This window comes from Pseudorca crassidens, chromosome 5 (genome assembly GCF_039906515.1).
Source record: "Pseudorca crassidens isolate mPseCra1 chromosome 5, mPseCra1.hap1, whole genome shotgun sequence".
NCBI lineage: Eukaryota > Metazoa > Chordata > Mammalia > Artiodactyla > Delphinidae > Pseudorca > Pseudorca crassidens.
This window is the reverse complement of record NC_090300.1, coordinates 72,823,158-72,833,385: the sequence shown is the minus strand read 5'-3', so window position 1 is coordinate 72,833,385 and position 10,228 is coordinate 72,823,158.

Sequence of the window (10,228 nt, the reverse complement as noted above, 5' to 3'; positions counted from 1 at the left end):
ATTTTTTGATGCACAACATATTCTAATGTAGGAATAACTATCTCCACTGTCCAAGACAGTTCTGTCAGAGGCGAAGTCACTAATGAACTCATATTATATTCTTCCCAGTAACAGCATCAATTTAATTGGATTTAAAATATAAAACATGAATATTTTGGACACTACATTTTTATTCCATAAAGTCAGTCCTAACTTTGTATTCTGTCTTCTTCCAAGATTAGTGCTACTAGTTATAATTAAATGCAATGATTATATGAAAAGGATTTTGGTAATCTAATGTAAAACCATAGATGTGAAGAAATGAAAGTTTTCAACACAATCTAATTACTTATAGCCAAATAACAAAAGTGATGAATTATAAGACTACTGTAGACAACCTGAACTCTGTAACTAGAAGTTTTTATTTCTGTATTATAGAAAAGATCAGATTGGAGGTATAATAGTTGGTCCGATATCTTCTAATTTAAAGAGATCAGGACTATTAGCATTCAAATTTATAGAGTTGATTAATTAGGACTTATCTCCCAATAACTAGAGTTCTTCCCTTAGGAATCACTCTAAGAGAAGACATTTAATATATTTGTTTCTTTGTTTTAAAGATGTAAGTAAATATATCACAGAGAGGCTGGCTATCAAAGAAATTTAACCTCAAAAATCGTTCCCTTGATAATTAATCAAAAAATGTATTTAATCTCAGAAATTGCAAGTTCCATCAGAAAATGGATTTAATTTACGCACATTTATTTCACACACTTTTTAGAATACAGTGTTTTACAATAACAATACTATTGAAATGTTAGATTTAATAGATTATTATTTTAAAAAGGGAATTCCATCAGCAGAGTGAATGTAAGGAGATAATTTTGAAAGAAGTAATTTGAGCTCAACAGCTGTAGAGTACAATTCATTCTTACATGGGCTCAAGTGTACAGATCCGGGAAAGAACAACTAGGACCTCTTTAAATCTAATTTCTAGCTCCTGGCCCTAAAACTCATTTGGCTCCAGGGATGATCCAGATGTTCAGGTTCATTTTAGCTCAAGACTGAATGAAATCTAAGAATAGAATTCAAGAATGCCCAGACTACAAGAGGTCATGAAGATTGGCTTGTTGATCACTTTCTTTTCATGGATATGGAAACTGAGTTCTGGCAAGAGTAAGTGACTTTTTCAAGACTCACAGAAAAATGAGGTCATGATTTTCTTTCCTAAATCAGGATTCACCCTCTACCACTGCTGCCCCTAAAACTAATTTTATTAATTACCTTCCTTTAGACACCCAAGCTCACTAAGAATAATAACTTGTGATTGAGTAAGAAGCTCATTCTGTCTAGGATGGACCATCTAGTCTTGGATACATAGCTACATCATTTATTCATTCATTCAGCCAAATACATGCTGAATAACTTCTACATTCAAAGCAGAGCTGGGCATGATGAATCACACAGAGAGGATTAAAGCATGTACAGTACCCCTACTATCATCAAAAGTAGTAATGACTGCTACTAGATGATAAGCTTTTGATAACAGTAAGGGTACTGAACATGCTTTAATCCTCTCTCAGCTATTGGCAACAACATGGATGGGCCTAGAGGGTGTTATGCTTAGTGAAATCAGTCAGACAAAGTAAGACAAATACTCTATGTTATCATCACTTATACTTGAAATTTAAAAAATAAAACAAACAAATATATATAACAAAACAGAAACAGACTCATATATAGATAGAACAAACTAGTGGTTACCAGTAGGGAGAAGGAAGGGGAGAGGGGCAAGATATGGGTATGGGGTTAAGAGATATAAACTACTATGTATAAAATAAATAAGTCACAGGGATATATTGCACAGTACAGGGAAATATAGCCATTATTTTATAATAACTTTAAAGGTAGTATAATCTATAAAAATCTTGAATCCGTGTGTGGTATAACTGAAACTAATATTCAGTATAATATTGTAAATCAATTATACTTCAATTTAAAGAAAGAGAAATAGATACAAATATCCAATGTGATTTTTATTTTAATACAAAAAATGCTATCTTCTTTGAAGGATGAGTTCATAGGTTATTAGAGGAAGTAAAGAACATATCCAATGGCAGGGTGGTGAGGATAAAGCTTCAAAGTGTAATTGGTGACTGGGACTCAAAGGGTTTCCCTGGGAAAGAGTGGAGATGGAGGCGAGTTGCCAAGGAAAGCTGGCAGCTGAAAGACCGAGCGGAGCTGAGTATAGGATGAAGATATCAAGCCCAGCTGAGAAGCAAAGTTGATTAAAACCTAACCAAGAGAAGGAAGAGGAAAGGAACAGGCTCACCACAGCTACAACCCAGGAGTGTCAGAGCTGAAATAATGTCAGAGTGAAAGAGCTTCTTGGTCCAAACCATGTTTATTTGGGAAAGACTGGCAGGGTCAATATTCTATTCTGGGTATATATGTTTAGAGTGGGGAGGCAGTGTTCAATGACTGCTGTAAAGACCTATACTTCTATTTTCTATCTGACAGGGTCACACTGTACAGTGCTTATCAAATCCAACTGATAATGAATGTAGACAGGTCCCACTTGAGTTCTATTCTATTGAGATTTTTTTATGAGGTTTTCAAAGAATTTCATTGTAATATCTCAAAGATGGAACTCTAGGGATGGCAACAATCTATTAAATGCTTTTATCTATTCATCTTAATCATAGAGAATTTTTGAAAATATATAGAAAAAAGTAACAATTACCCATAATGCAACAAAAAGGACCCAAAGTGACTATTTCTAAAATTTTGGTTTCATGTGTGAATGTGTGTGCATGTAGATACATATTTTTTATATATATATATATATATATATACATATATATATAGGTGGTGATTAAATGATCCCTTTTAGAAAATGATACTGTTATATTGTATGCCTTGGAAACTCAAGAAGATAAACTTCACTAGTAGTCAAAGAAATACACGTAAAAGAATAAGAAACTATATTTCATTTAATAAATTAGAAATGTCTAACAATTAATGACAATATCCAGTGTCGGCAAAGGTTTAAGGATATGGGCAAACATTGGTAGAAGTGTAATCGTTTTAACATCTGGTAGTGCAATCAGTCTATATCCATCAAAAGCTTTTGAGATAGCTTTTACTGTGACCTAGGAATGTATGAAAAGGAAGAGCAATGAATATATACAAAGTTTTATAAATAAGCATATTCACTAAAGTAATATTTCAAATACTAAATGATTTGAAACAACATAATTTTCAATATTAATTATGTAAATGATGATGTGGCTCCATGACGTAAGATACAGCTATGGACCATCATGAAGTGCAGTATGATGCAATTATGGTGGAAAATGTTAATGAAGTGTGTTGAACTTTAAAGGTTCTAGAACTGCTGTGTGTGTGTGTTTGTGTTACATCAAATCTTTTAGGACATACATATGTATTCTTTGGTTGTGAAACAATTTTATTAAAATGATAAGAATCAAAATGTTATCTCAGAGATAAAGATGAAACTTTTAGTAATGTGGATAAGTAATGTGGATAAACTACAGTTTAATGTGAAACTACTCTTTAAGGGTAAGAAGAGAAACCATGTGTGCAATACTCTCGTGCATTTTTGTCTACTGGTTCTTCGTGTGTGTGTGTGTATTTATACTAGTTTCTATATTGGTGGATGAGTTTTTTAAGAGTACTTTTATTTTGGAGGCAGAATCAAAGCTGAACTCGGCTTCGCTTTTGCCAACTGCAAAGCAAATAGCAGACAAAAAGATTTGCTGTATGGGGTTTCCATCTTTGTTCACATAAATTGTACTTCTATTGAAAAGTATATTTTATATTCCGAAACTTAGAATCTGGGTTGGACTTGCCACTTGCATTGATCAATAGAATATAACGGAATTGACCCTTTGGGACTTCTGAGCCCAGGCCTTAATAGTAGTTGTTGGATCTTCTGCTTTTGCTCAGGGAGAACCCAGACACAATATAAGATGTCCAGGTTATACATGTGAATTGAGAGAAAGGCCACATGAAGAAGAACTGAGGGCTCAGACATGTGTGGGAGCCTGGCTGATACCACAAGAAAAGAGAAGCCTAGTCCTCCCAACCATCCCAGCTGAGTGAGGCAATCTGGAACATTCTAGCTGACCTGATGTTCTAGCCGAATGTAACTGAAGAGGGACCTGTCACTACGCAGAAGAGATAAGCTATCCTTAATGAGGATGTTCGAATATCTGACTGGCAGAGAAAAATGATTGTCATTTTAAGCCACTAAGCTTTAAGTTGTTAATTACGCAGCATAGTTAACTGAACAGTTAACTATGGGTAGTTAAGTAAATTAGTGTGCTGTAAGAAACATAAGCAGTATCTAGTAAACTAACTCTAAACTAGGAAACTAGCATCCAGAAACATAATTCAGCAGCTAGAATTTGTCATTGAAGAGCTCTTTCAAAGACAGATTCTCTTGACATGGAAATGAATCAACATTTTCTATATGTGTTATTTCTATATATGCTATTTCTTATAAGAGGATTTTACCTGTAAACGAATGTCTTATATGCTATTTCTTGTAACATTTTGCTTATATGGTTTTGTCATGTTTATTAATAACATAAAACATGTCCTATGGTTATGTTATATTCTCTGCACGGATATAGAGTAAGTCATTTAACAAACTAAGGTGACATTTGGCTCTAATTGCAATTTATGGCAAGCTGAACATACAGGGTTCATGAGAAAGAGGTTTGGATTGGAGAAAGAATCCTGCTTCTCCCCGTGATTTGAGGGTGTAAGCAAGTACTTGGGCAAGATACTTACTCTTTCCTAGTCTCGGATTCCTCATCTCTAAACAGAGGGGAGAAACCTGTTGGCATCTAAATTCCTATCTAATCAAACATTAAGAGTCTGGATTTAAAGTACTAAGGCACACATTTTAGATTGAACGTGTATTTTACTTTCTTCTCTTAAACATGTTTCATAATGTAATGAAGGATTACAAATATAGTCCTTAGATTTCTAAAAAATTAATTTGCATGATTTTTTTGGGTAACAGTGGGAAAGAAGACTGTCATGACTGAGATTTGGTGATTAATATTAATTCTTTTTATCTAGAAATTATTTCTAAAAGCCAGAATTATATGAGTAAACCCACTTTATAGGGCATCAAGATTCTTCTTTATTTTGTAGGAGTATTTCAGTGCAATCCAGACAAAATATTTTTTAAAATTACCAGAATCACTTTTAAAAGATGAAAATTAAGCTGGGCACATGCAGGAAAGAATGGTTAGGATGGCAAAGTACTTGAAATTATTAGGTGAAAGAATTGGAATATTTAATCTGGAAAAGAGATTGGTGAAGGGTTGATTATTCTTTGTAGCTCTTAGAGGATGGGTGGAATTAAAGGGAGACAAATTTGACTCTTTTATGTGGAAGAACTTCTTAAGAATTCCCTCATAAAGAAGTCGATTAAGCAGAGATTATACAATCATTTGAGAGTCTTCCAGGTAACTTCAAGAACTGGTTTCTGGTTATTCTAAGACTCTAGGAGACTAGTCTGTATGCATAAAGATACTTCTGATTTTAAAAAGAAGTTTAGGTAGAAATTTCTCCTCCTGGGCCTGGAGCAGTGAAAGGACAAAGGCTCAGGCTGCACTGTAGCGATGGTTTATAAGACAAATCTCTTCAGAGACGGTAGCACCAACTCCCAGGCAAAGAGTTCCATTACAGGTCTGAAGCATTCACAAGGTTAGCCAACCTTCAAAGACAAGAACACATTTCTCTAAATGCTCCTGCACCAAAATGACATCAACGTGTTCTTTAACTCTTGTATTTTAAAACCCATGATTTTCTTGCGGTGGGTGTCTCCAAGCCATTGGAGACCTTGAGGATGAAGACTTGCCAAAGCCAATTGTGGCCCGGGCACATGTGCCAGCTGGATGGCCATGCTTAACTTTGGGTTTCTTATTTCCCTTCTTCTTGCAGCTTTGAGTAACGAACACTTTCTTGGTTTTCTTGAGTCACAAATACAGGACTCTGAAATGAAGTCATCTTCAGAACTCGGCTGTCATAGGGAAACTAAATTTGTTTTCCTTTCTAAGCTATTTGACCAAAATTATTTTCCATCTCAGAGCCTCTGTTAAGAAAGTCAGAGATCCCTTTCTGATCCCTCAAAGTTCTAAAAAAGAATAAAAGCTTTTCTTTGCCTACTTTGTAGCTTGGATGTATGTCCTTATTAATGTTATAAATGCCTGCCATGTCCATGTACTTTCAGATTCCTGGATAAACTGCTGATGCACTGAAACACAAGCTATAATTATACATAAGAGGGCTTCCCTGGTGGAGCAGGGGTTGGGAGTCCGCCTGCCGATGCGGGGGACGCCGGTTCGTGCCCCAGTCCGGGAGGATCCCACGTGCCGCAGAGCGGCTGGGCCCGTGAGCCGTGGCCGCTGAGCCTGCGTGTTTGGAGCCTGTGCTCCGCGGCCGGAGAGGCCACAGCAGTGAGAGGCCCGCGTGCCGCAAAAAAAAAAAAAAAAAAAAAAAATTGGAATCTCTATGAGTAGCACCAGGTCATGGTTTAAAAAAAAAAAAAATACGTAAGAAATGACCAGTATCAAAATTTTATTAACATTCTGGCTTTTCAGACTGGAATTTTAGTCCTTTTAATTTTCCTATATTCCCTGTCAAACAATAGCAGAGACAAGAGCTGAAGAAGTTAGCTTTGTAAAATTTTCCCCACTTGACCTAGAATCATAGATCCTAAGGTAAGAAGGACAAACCTTTGAAATCATTTATTACAAATCCCCCAATTAATTGTTGAGAAGATATTTGCCTGGAGGTGTTGAATGACTGAACATAGAAGGCAAGTATAATTATTCCTTTCCCGGGGCTCTTCCAACCACACCCTATGTATTCATAAGACATGTACTCAGCCTCCGCAGAACTCCTAAAGCTGTGACTAAGTGCTTGGCTACTATAATGAGAAAGTCTCCTCTTACAGCAGAAAGAGCCCAGAAATCAGACTTACTGGTTGAACTAGATACCAAATATAGTGTTATATGTAAAATATCCAAATTTAAGCTTCTTTCTCTCCCCAAATTTCAAATGGGAAAAATATCAAAAAATAAAATTATGGTGTATCCATAGCATGTAAGACAGGAAGAATGTTGTTTATAACACCTTTAAATATAGGAAAAAAGGGCTTCCCTGGTGGCGCAGTGGTTGAGAGTCCACCTGCTGATGCAGGGGACGCGGGTTCGTGTCCTGGTCGGGGAAGATCCCACATGCCACGGAGCGGCTGGGCCCGTGAGCCATGGCCGCTGAGCCTGCGTGTCCGGAGCCTGTGCTCCGCAGCGGGAGAGGCCACAACAGTGAGACGCCCGAACACCACAAAAAAATAAAAAAATAATAAAATAAATATAGGAAAAAATACAAGAAAATCTTGTTATATATATCATGAGTAATGGTAGCATGACAACTGTGAATATAAGACAGACATGAGGTTCATTTCTATGTGTGGATTTAAGAAATCAGTTTTACATTTAAAGACACTTACATAATTAACAGCTTCATTTTTTGTTTTCTGAATATTCTACATAATATAAATTGCTTTCTAATATGCAAGTTTTTATTTAATAATATTCTGGTAGTTTTCTTTCTACTGATTGAGATACAAATCATTGTTTTGATACACTTTTATGGCAAAGTTGAAACACTAATAGGGATTTTCAGTTGTTTACCTTAGGCCACCAATATGTGCATTTAAGGAAATATGTATTTCTTATCTTTGGAGGACCAGTTCAATTCACCACACATTTATTTAGTGCTACTTTATAATGGGCTATCTATGTTTAAGGGCTTAGACCTTCATAATTAAGATTATGAAAAGAAAAAGGATGTAGGGACTTCCCTGGTGGTGCAGTGGTTAAGAATCCTCCTGCCAGTGCAGGACACAGGTTCGAGCCCTGGTCTGGGAGGATCTCACATGCCATAGAGCAACTAAGCCGGTGCGCCACAACTACTGAGCCTGCGCTCTAGAGTGTGCGAGCCACAATTACTGAAGCCCGCGTGCCTAGAGCCCGTGCTCCACAACAAGAGAAGCCACTGCAATGAGAAGCCCACGCACCGCAACGAAGAGTACCCCCTGCTCACCACAACTAGAGAAAGCCCACGTGCAGCAATGAAGACCCAATGCAGCCAAATATAAATAAATAAAATAAATAAAATAAACTTATTAAAAAAAAGAAAAAGGATGTAGTAATGTATATGCAGAATGTGTGCACACAGACTGAATGTGATCATGTGCACATAGACTGAAAACTGCAGGAGTCAGGGATTTGTGAGTGGTATCTTGTGCCGAAAGTCTGGAGAGTGTCACAGGGAGGCCATATGGTGGTGAAAAATCTAGAAAAGTGAGTGAAGGGCTTGGATTTTATCCTGTCCTATGAAGTCTACTTCCTATCTTCCATCATTTTTCAAAAAAATTGAGATTACAATATTAATACATTAAAAGACTGTTAGGAAAAATAAACTTCTGAGGTAGATAGCCTGGGTTCAAAGCTCAGCTCCTGTACTTCATATGTAAGTTTGTACAAATGCTTTATCTTTCCATGTCTCAGGTTAGATATTTGTCAAATGGGGATCATAATATTATAGACTTCAATCAGTTTTTATGGGGCATAAATGAATGAATGAGTATAAAGTATTCATATTGAGTAAGTGCTCAATACATCTTGGGTATTATTATTAACATTGCATCTACTAGTATTTGGTATAACAAAAACCCATAATTTATATTTTATTTCAGTGAATCTTTGTCTTATCTCTGGAAGCATATTCCTTAAGGTGAAATATTTGTTTGATTTCAATACTATCCTCTTTTGAGACATATATTATTTTAAATGAATTTGGAGCTATAGAGATAAGGTTGCATTCTGAAAAAGAGGATAGGAACCAACCTGATTAGGTCAGAATCTTGGCTCTACTAAATTCTAAGCATTTGACAATAGAAAATAATTTAAATTTAAATAGTTTAAATTCTCAGGGAATTGTTTCCTGAGCTGTAAAATGGGGATAATATTTCTTTTCCACAGTTATAATTTTATAGAGGACTATCATTGAATGGGACTAGAAAAGTAAGTAGAAAGCAGACCAGGCAAGGTCTTGCAGATGGTGTTAAGGAATTTGGTCTTTGCCCTACAGGCAATGGGAAGCTATATGAAGATTTTTAGTAGGAAAGAGAAATGATCAAATGTTAGTTTTTAAAAGATCAAGCTGACAGCAATGTGGGGAATATATTGGAGGAAAATAAGAGTAGGTGGAAGAAGCCCTATCAGAGTTTATTACAGGTGAAAAATAACAATAGCCTAGCTTAAGGTGTGGGTACTAGAAATGGAGAGTGATGTGTGGAATGAGACCTATCTTGGAGATAGCATTAACTGGTGAAGCTAGTTTGGGAGGATAGGGGATGGCAGGAGTCAAAGATGACAAGCAGGTTTTGCCTTGAACATATGGGTAGAAGGGGGTGCCATTGACTAGGGAGCACTGAATGAAGAGCAAACACTATTGGAGAAAGAGGAAGATCACGAGTTAGTTTTAAATATCTGTTGAGTTTAAGGTGTCCGTGAAGCACCTAAATATAGATGTGAAGTAGACAGTTGAATAAATGACCTGGATCTTAAAGGAGAGGTGTGGGTTAATGGTATAGATTTGGTATCCATTAGAATATAGGTGCTCACTGAAATCCAAGGAGTGGAATAGATGCCATAGTCCTAGATGGAGACTGAAGAGTAGAGGACAAGAAGACCTAGGACAGATCCCTGAGAAAATTCTTACAGCTCAGTATGGGAAGATGAGCCTTCAAGCAAGACTAAGATTAAATAGCCAGAAAAAAGGAAAATTAAAATTCTCTAAGGTTTAGAAGGTAAAGGAACAGAATATTTTAGAGGAGAAAGCGAATGACTGTTTTGGAGATAACTAAGTGATCTAATAAGCTAAGGAACAAAAAAGTTTCTCCTGGATTTGGTGAAGCAGATGACATTGATAGTAATGATGAAAGCAGTTTGGGTAGAATGTAAGGGGAAAATCAGAGGGATGAGTAATTGTCTTGCAGGGTTAAGATCAATGATTGTGAATTTATAAGGAAAAGGTTTTTTTAGTACCTTGGGTACAGGCACAGAAAAATCAAAAAGTCATTAATTTGAAGAATGTGGTTTGTTGAAAATGTGAAATGAAAAGAGAAAGGGGGCACTGA